The sequence below is a fragment of the Rutilus rutilus genome (genome assembly GCF_951802725.1).
Source record: "Rutilus rutilus genome assembly, chromosome: 17".
In the NCBI taxonomy this organism is placed as follows: domain Eukaryota; kingdom Metazoa; phylum Chordata; class Actinopteri; order Cypriniformes; family Leuciscidae; genus Rutilus; species Rutilus rutilus.
Window position 1 is genome coordinate 35622544 of NC_140230.1, and position 8272 is coordinate 35630815.

The following is an 8272-nucleotide window of genomic DNA, read 5'->3' on the forward strand; positions in this document are numbered from 1 at the left end:
CACAAAAAAAAAAGGATTTGAGTCAGTTATTTATATATTTTGCTGTAGTATCAGTAGGAAATATCAGTTTACATTTTTTTTATCTCACCATCGTGTGTGTGTGTGTGTGTGTGTGTTCAGTTATTTGTGTGAAGTCTTAAAAGGTTTGTGTGTCTTTGCTAAAAATGTATGTTCTCTATGAAGTTAACAGTTGGTCTCAAGTCATGCACACAATAACTGTTGAAAATGTGACTCATCATAACCGCTACTATACTGTGTGCTTCAGCATGACTGGAACGCTCCATTACGATCCAATCAGCATCCAGAACCAGAACTATCCGCTTGCTCTCTGACTTGGATGAATGTGTGTAAATCAAAGTCGATCAGTGTGTCTCTCCAGCGCTCATGAAGCCCTCTTGTGGTCGCTGTGGAGAACAGCACGTCCTCCTGTGTCCTTCATCCTCATGATGATGATGATGATCCAAAGCCAATCCTGCAGTGTCAGATATTCTCTCCTCTCTTCATATTACTATCTCAGACTCAAGGAATTTCCCCTGATCTCTCCCACTTGAGATCACTCCCCTGAAACTAATGTGTGACGGTGATTCATACAGAGAACACGAAAATTATCAATGCCAGTGATAAATGAAACCATCATGGCTTTTGTGGAGTCCCGAAGCCACGATTTGGGCAGGTTTTCTGAGAAGCAGTCACAATCTGATGATGACAAGAAACGGCTCTAACGATAAGAAGTTCTTAATATTTCACTAAAATGTTGAAAAGTAACTCATTGATTGATTCAATTAAAAGGAATCCCCTTTATTTAAAAACACACACACTCTCTCACACACACACACACACACACAAATGTTGCATGGCTTTAGAACACAGCTTCCTTTGTGATTATGTAAATTTTGGCCTAGTTATCAAGTCCGAGGTGTCAGTGTTTTTTTGGAAATGTACAGATGCTTGTTTCCATGATGTGAAGTTAAACATAGCACACTATAGCAGCCGCCTTTCCGTTCTTATGACAATAATACCGCAACAAACAGACGAATGCACAAACATATTTGGACAAACACCCCTGAGCTTGTTCTGTAGCAACAGGTGATGCTCGCCGAGTCCCGAAGGGCAGTGAAGGTGAGAACGGAGAGCGTTGGAAACACATTTTTGCTCAGGGTTTTTGTGTCTCGATGTTCCCATGTGCGTCTGCTAGGAAATAAAGTTGTTTTGAAATCCACCGCTCATCCTAAAAACGTGTAAATTAGTGTCAAGTACAGAGAGGGCTGTTGTTACAACCGATCTTTTAGATTTTGTGCATGCATTTTATTTTAATTAATTCAAAATTTTGTTTAAAATTGCAATCCACAGAAATAGATCTGGGTGTTAAAAGTGTTGCCGCCTTAATTTTTTAACTTGGATGTTTAAAATACATTAAACTGACTTGTTGAATCTTGTATAACTTATAAACAAGTTTAAAATTGCTTGTTTTGATGAGAGAAAGCAATGTAAACCGTATTGATCATATCATTTTTTACAGCATATAGGCCTGTTTGGTTTATCTAGAACCCAGCAGAAGTATGTTACCAGTTCTGTCATTTAACATCCATCAGCATGATCACATATCAAAATATAGATAGCCATATATCAAAGTCAGTGCTTTAAAAAAATTGACCTTTATTAAAAAAAAAATTCTCAGACACTCAGAGCTTGTACTGTCACTTCTAGAGGCTGGTGGTCACGTTACAACACTCTCTGGTCTGCACTATTCATTCAGGGTTTCCGCATGTTGCATCATTGTAAACTCTATATGATTTCAATCCATGTTTGCATTACAGTAATTAATAAGCATGCTGACATTATTGTGTGTGTGTGGAGGGGGAAATGAGAACGCTGGAGGAATTTCACACCTAATGAAACACTGGCGTTCTAATTCGAATTTTTCGAATTCGAATTCTTTAAACAAAAATCAAAACTTTGTCTTTAGAATCAGAACTGTGCGGCGGTAATTATTTCCTCTTCATCAAAGGAAGGAAGCGCTGAAGCTCTACTGGAAATCTGCTGGTATCTGATGTGTGTTTACTCACTGTCGAATAAATGTCAGATTAGCTCTGCTGTAAAAGCTTTCTAATAACGTGAGCGTTTGTGTCGGATGACTCACATTTGAAAGGACTCTTTCTCATCATCATCATCATATCTGGTGCAAAACTCCCGCAGAGCTACAGTTCACCTCGAAGTTTCCCTTTCCGCCTTGAATATTAAAATATAATACTGCGTGTTTTCACCGCATTTAAACAGGTGTTTGAAACATGCCTATTAAATATGTTTCAAAACATTTTTTTAAATTCACAATAAAAGACTATTAAACGTCTTAAAGTTGTGCTAAAAATTACAACTTTATAGCATAAATTGTCGCTTTAGTGTGTAAATAACATTTAATTATTACAAACGGATAAATTCATAAATCAGCGCTCAGTGAGAAAGGAGGGATAAATTCCAGTATGTAGGCTAAAACTTCAAAATAACCAACATCTACATTCACTGAAGCGACGAAACAACAAAATGAATATATGATATTTAGTTTGAAAATCAACATCCGCTTCAAATGCGCATCGCGGTTAAAAAAAAAGATCTCTAAATTCAGTTGAAATTCAATCTCACACACGCATGTGCATAATTGAAAACTTATTGATCTATAAACAAGTAAATGCGCTCATAAAAAAAAAAAAAATGTTTTCTTGTGATCCCGTATCAAGATGCACGAGAGCCGCGAGTGTGTGTGTGTGTGTGTGTGTGTGTGAAGTCGCACATAAAATCAAATGACTAGAAGTGTAAACACACCGTGGCTGTGGATGGCAAGTTTTAAATAATTTTATACAGTCCCCCTGCCTGACAATTTTAACATGTGGTGTGTAAATATGAGAATGGCTGAGTGTGAAAGTGGATGAGTCCCTGGAGAGCGCGCACGGAGACGCGCCGCTCCAAAAATCAAAGTGGGGCAAGAAGACGCGGTGCGCCACAGCTGGCAGATCGTCTTATGTCGACGGGGAGGGGCGGTTCGTTTACCTGACACCCCTCTCCTCGAGCTCGAACCCTCCCCCTTCCCTCGCGCTTCTATCCCGCACCGCAGCCCACGTTACGCGCAGTCCGTGCGCTCCCAACTCCAGCGGTACGCGCAGGGACACCTCCATCTCCATCCGCGAGCAGAGCTGTGGATCTCTCAACGCCCGGACCAAGTTAAACGAGCCTTCTCAACTTTTGGATGGAAAACGAGAGCATTCGAGGAGATTGCTAACTTCTCTAAGGTATTGTAGTATTTCCTTTCTCTCTCTCTCTCTCTCTCTCTCTCGGTGTGTGTGAGCATCTGCTCCGAACGCAAAGCTGCTGTATATTTCACGAACAGTCAGATCTGTTTGCTGCCCTCTCTTATCAATAGATTGCACGATAAAGAATTGATAAGGAAAGAAGGAAAATCGTTCATTCATACTTTCAGGTTTCAGTGGTATCCAGGGGGTTTTATATACATCTCTAAATGTAGATTTTTTATTTTTTTTGGCAGAAGTTCATTTTTTTAATAGTGTCTTGAAAAATGCAATGATTTATCTCCAGATTATAAGAGTGTTTTAAACACAATCCGCTGGTCAGGATTGCATTTGTATGCATTCATGTGCACAAGATCTAAATAGGAAAAAAAGGAGAGAAACAAATCCCATTTTATGGAGTCAAGAGACAGACATGCTCCTAAATAAGATGAAATGACTAATACGACTAAATGCTTCTAAATAAAACTGACTCTCAGCCTGCAGAGAATCGCTTCACACTGATTTCTGCTTTCTGCAAGCTGGTGTGATGTAGAACTTTATATCGCAGTTTTTAGAGGACAGTGTAGTGGTCAGGACCCTGTTTCAGATGCAAACATGAGAAGTGTTTACATGCAGAGAAATAAAGATGAGCAGATCTGACTTCAGGGAGTTAAGATTCAGATGCACAATATTTGTAAAAACTAAAATATATATATTTCTCATGTGAAGTTAAAAGTCAAATGCCAGCATTAAATGCATCTGTCAGTATATTTGCTTTGAAAAAAGATACAAGCAGATCATTGTGTGTTCAGGAGCTTAGCACTAAAGCATAATTATTCACGACTGAGATTAATGCATTTCCACTTATTTTTGACCCGAATTGCTTGTATTTAGGCTCTGAAAAAATAAAATAAAATAAAATGTGCTTTTAAATTCATATCTACTGCTCTTAATTGGCAATTATATGGGGTGTGATAGAATAAATTATGTTACAAAGTGCTTCATTAAATGCATGTACATTACTGTTCTGGTTATGAGTGACAAGCATGCATTACTGTTATTATGCTGTGTTGATGAAGAGCAGCTTTAGGAAGTGCATGATCTCGTGAAGACGTTCACCACAGTTACTCGTGGGCAAAGGTGCCGTCCACAAACTGTATTTGTGAAAACGAGATTATTGCAGTGCAAAACGATGTGCACGTGTAATTAACGCAGGAGATAAAACCGTGCCGATAATATGGACTGTGTGGAGTTAAACTGAAATATCACGCACTTGTACGCAACCCCCGTTTGTAGTGCAGGGTTTATCTGATCCCTCATTAGGAGGTCAGTGTGGTGAAAACGAGGTTATTCTTCTTGAGATTACTCTATTTATCTGGGGTAGAATTAGTGCGGTCGATCTGGTCAGTGTTTCTGAGAACAGAGCTCGCGAGCTCTTCCTGCCAGAGTCAGGTTTGCTTCTTGTAAGTGCTGTTCGACATCAAAGTCGCTGCGATTATGCAGGTTTTTCACACTTGTTTCATTCTTACATCTCGTGGATGGTGTCACATTGAGAAGTACAGTCTGCTGATGTGAAACCGTGTGGGCCCTCTTGATCTCAACCTGAAAGTTGTTAAGCTCTTTAATTGGCATCACCTAACCCCATTTCCACGGCTGGCTGTCGTTGAGATGCTCTCCCTGATATGATAAGCGAGCCTCGATTCATATCTGCGTCCCAAATCTCTGCATCGTTTGGCACGCTCGGCTGGACTTAAAGTAACAAAGAGGTGGCGACGTGTGTTTAACACACGCCGGTTAGGCCCCACTGAACAGCAACAGGATGTCAGAGTCGTAATATCATATTGTAAATGACCTGCAATTTGTCCGAATCAAAAGACTCTGTGTTAAAACCCGAGATCACGCGACTTCTCACCTGCCGGTGACCAAAGGTGCATCACACACACACACACACACCGACCCTTCGAGACCAATTATCCGGCACGCCGCACCGGTTATTTTCAGCATCACCTGAGAGGATAATCAAGGCAACTCGTCCTTGATGAATTATTTCCACTCCGTCTCGCATGATTTGTCCTGTTGTAAGTGACAGCAATCAAGCTTTCCGTGGCCTGCGTCCTCTCCTCCCGGACGGAGAACTTCTTGGTTGGTCTGCGTCTGATTCTCGCAGTGAAGTCAAGAGCGGGTAAAAGCATTAATCGCCTTAACCGCGGCGGTAATGAACGCTAGGGTGAAATAACAGCTCAGCAAAGAGAAGAATTATACTTGTGGTTAGAGCACGGTAAATACCTGTTTAGCTGCCAGCGTATGCGTTTATTAGACTGTCGCCAGCAAATAAGAGGTCTGTCTCGTTTTTTAATATGTGGCTGCTCGGAGATTCCACCCTCTGTGGAAAAGAGCTGTTATGATTTCTAATAGTTAGGAAAGGTAACAATGAATCAGAGACTTTTGATGACAAGCTCAAACCAGTTTGTGAAAGAAAAAAAGAAGAAGAAGAAGAAGAAAGGAAAAATTAAGGATTGTTTGTGCATACTTGAGCTCTGAGTCAAGCAGACGATCACATGCAACTCCAAAATAATTTAGCAACTTTTTTTTTTTTGCAAGATCATTTGCATATATCAGGACCGATTTGACGGTCGTGCTAAAAAATCATCTTGTGTTTTAATTCCTCAAGCGCTAACTCTCTTTAAATTTATGTATTTGCTCGCTTTTATCTGGTTTTGAGAATCGTCGCCGGATCTTTTCAGAGGACAAAGCGTCAAAAGTGCGTCATGTTGATTTGGTCATGCTCGGGCTAAATGACATCGGTGTAAAATCAGAAGAGCAATATTATCATTCTCCGCAGAAGCATCACTAATACAATTTGAAATACGCCACCTTTTAAAATTTCGCAGAACCTAAATTTAGACACTCCATATGTTTTGATCTGATGTTATTGTCTGCTCTTTCTATGCTTGTCGTTATCCGATCTGTGTAGGTTTTCTCGAATCCTTTGTTCTGGTAAAGCGACACAAAGACAGCAGTATGTATCAGAGGAATGCACATACTGCAAAAGATCAGGGTTTTAATACCCACCCACATACTCGCAAGAAACAATTAAAGAAGATACTCTCTTCTACAGTGCACACACACACACACACACACACATGCACTTATAGAGATTTGGTGGGACGCAGATTAACGCCATACAAATCTTTGCCTTTGCAGTGTAGTAGACTGAAAAGAAGCAAGGGGCTTTTCATTTGTTGCTTTTGATTGGTCGTGCACACACACACACGCACACACACTAAAAAGAGAGGGAAGAGGTATGTTGATAAAACGCTGCAAATCCTGCCTTTTGTCATCAGGCCTCTGATGCAGTTGAAGTTTCTTTAATGCATACGTTCAGGTGTGAGTGTGTGTGTTGAACCTGATGACCAACTCTGCACTTATATGCACTTATTACTAAACTTTTGTTGCATGCAATTTGCTGCATTTAATGCTCTATTTTTAGGGCAGAAGTGTGTGTTAAATGGCACCGGTGTTGATGACTGAGAGCATAGTAAAGTGAGCCAGAGAACTTTGTGAATTCTGCTGAAAGTTCAAGCATTGCATCTCAGCAAAGCCTGGACAAAGAGCTTCACAGCCGCCTCTCCCCTCCCTGTCGCTTTAACTTTATTAATTGTTGATACGTTGCGATCCACGAGGCAGAAATTAGAAGGCTAATTATTGTGTCATGTGATGCCGGCCCACTGCAGTGACAGAAAACTCATTTCCCAGGCCTTGAAACTGATCTCACTTGATTGCTAGATGAAGGATTTGTTTTATAATTCGATAAAAGCAGGGAATAAACAAGCCGATAAAGAGCCTCTCTTGTGCGCGCGGAGGGAGTAATTGTTTTTAAATAATTGATACGGATTCCGTCGGGAGTCTCAGAGAGCGGGATCTTTTTGTTGTCGTCTGCGGCCGGACTTCAGGATCCCACAGAAGCTCTCGCACGCTCTCACTGATCGCTCTGTCGCTCTTTATCTGACAGGTGCAAGGAAGCCACAGGGGGGACTTGTACAGTGTGCACACTGTAAAAAACGCTGAGCTGTTTTAACCCATGCCTGGGTCAAATATGAACCCAACCGGTCATTTACATTTTGGAATGAAACTTTTAAACCCTCCATATTTGACCCAAGCATGGGTTCAAACAACCCAAGCGTAGTGTTTCCGTAAAGTTATGGACGTGACTAATAAGTCTATGTCTGTTTATTGTTATTATTTTAATTTAATACACTTACATGTCATGTGAGTCATGCACAGTCAACTACAAACTACTGTATTAACATGCATGAGTAACATTCTGTCTGAAATGTGCCAACGAGCAATATTTGGAGACTGTAATGAGTTCCAGGTTTTGGTGTTTCCAGGAAATGTGTGTGTTTTAATGTAGATTTGTGCACTGCCCATTCGCCTGCGCATTGATGAGCGTGTGTGTTCAGTGTGTGGTGGGCACTGATGACTTACCCCATGCTGTGTGTGTTATCAAACTGCCGAGATGCTCTTGGCTCTGATTTATAACACTACCTCAAATAATCTTGTTAATGCACATTTAACATTGCGGAAGTGGCGAGCACATAGACTAAACAACACCTACGCGAGCGAGCGTTCAGGACAGCGCTGGTGAAATGTGCCGAGTGATAAACAGCCATAGAGAACAGTCTTGTTGTCATAATGGGTTTATAACTTCGGATGTACACTGTGTCGCTATTCCAGGATAAATGGAAAAAGGCTGATAAACAATGCAACCTATTTTGGATGCTATGAAACGGGGGAGTTTAAATCCTCTGGGTTTTCGGAGAGTTATGAATTGCTTTTTTTTATTTTTTTTTAATCAAATTTATTTTTTTGCAAAAAAAAAAAAAGTGATTTATATGACCAAATATTTCATCTGATGTCATATGAACTGAGCGTTTCAAATGAGGAAATACTAGATAAAACAGTTTATTTATATTATTATGACCAAAACA

At 40.4% G+C, this 8272-nt stretch overlaps 1 protein-coding gene across 4 annotated transcripts in view; it reads left to right on the forward strand.

Annotated features, from left to right (window-relative positions):
* Positions 1-3087: 3087 nt before the first annotated feature.
* Positions 3088-8272, forward strand: part of satb1b (SATB homeobox 1b) — a 63838-nt gene continuing 58653 nt past the window's right edge. For 2 of the 4 annotated variants that reach the window (XM_084385472.1, XM_084385474.1), the window contains exon 1: positions 3122-3284. The gene's annotated coding sequence lies outside the window, so the exon portion shown is untranslated. Of the gene's footprint in view, positions 3285-8272 lie in introns of all 4 variants that reach the window. The other 2 variants (XM_084385468.1, XM_084385470.1) reach the window with 2 other exon arrangements.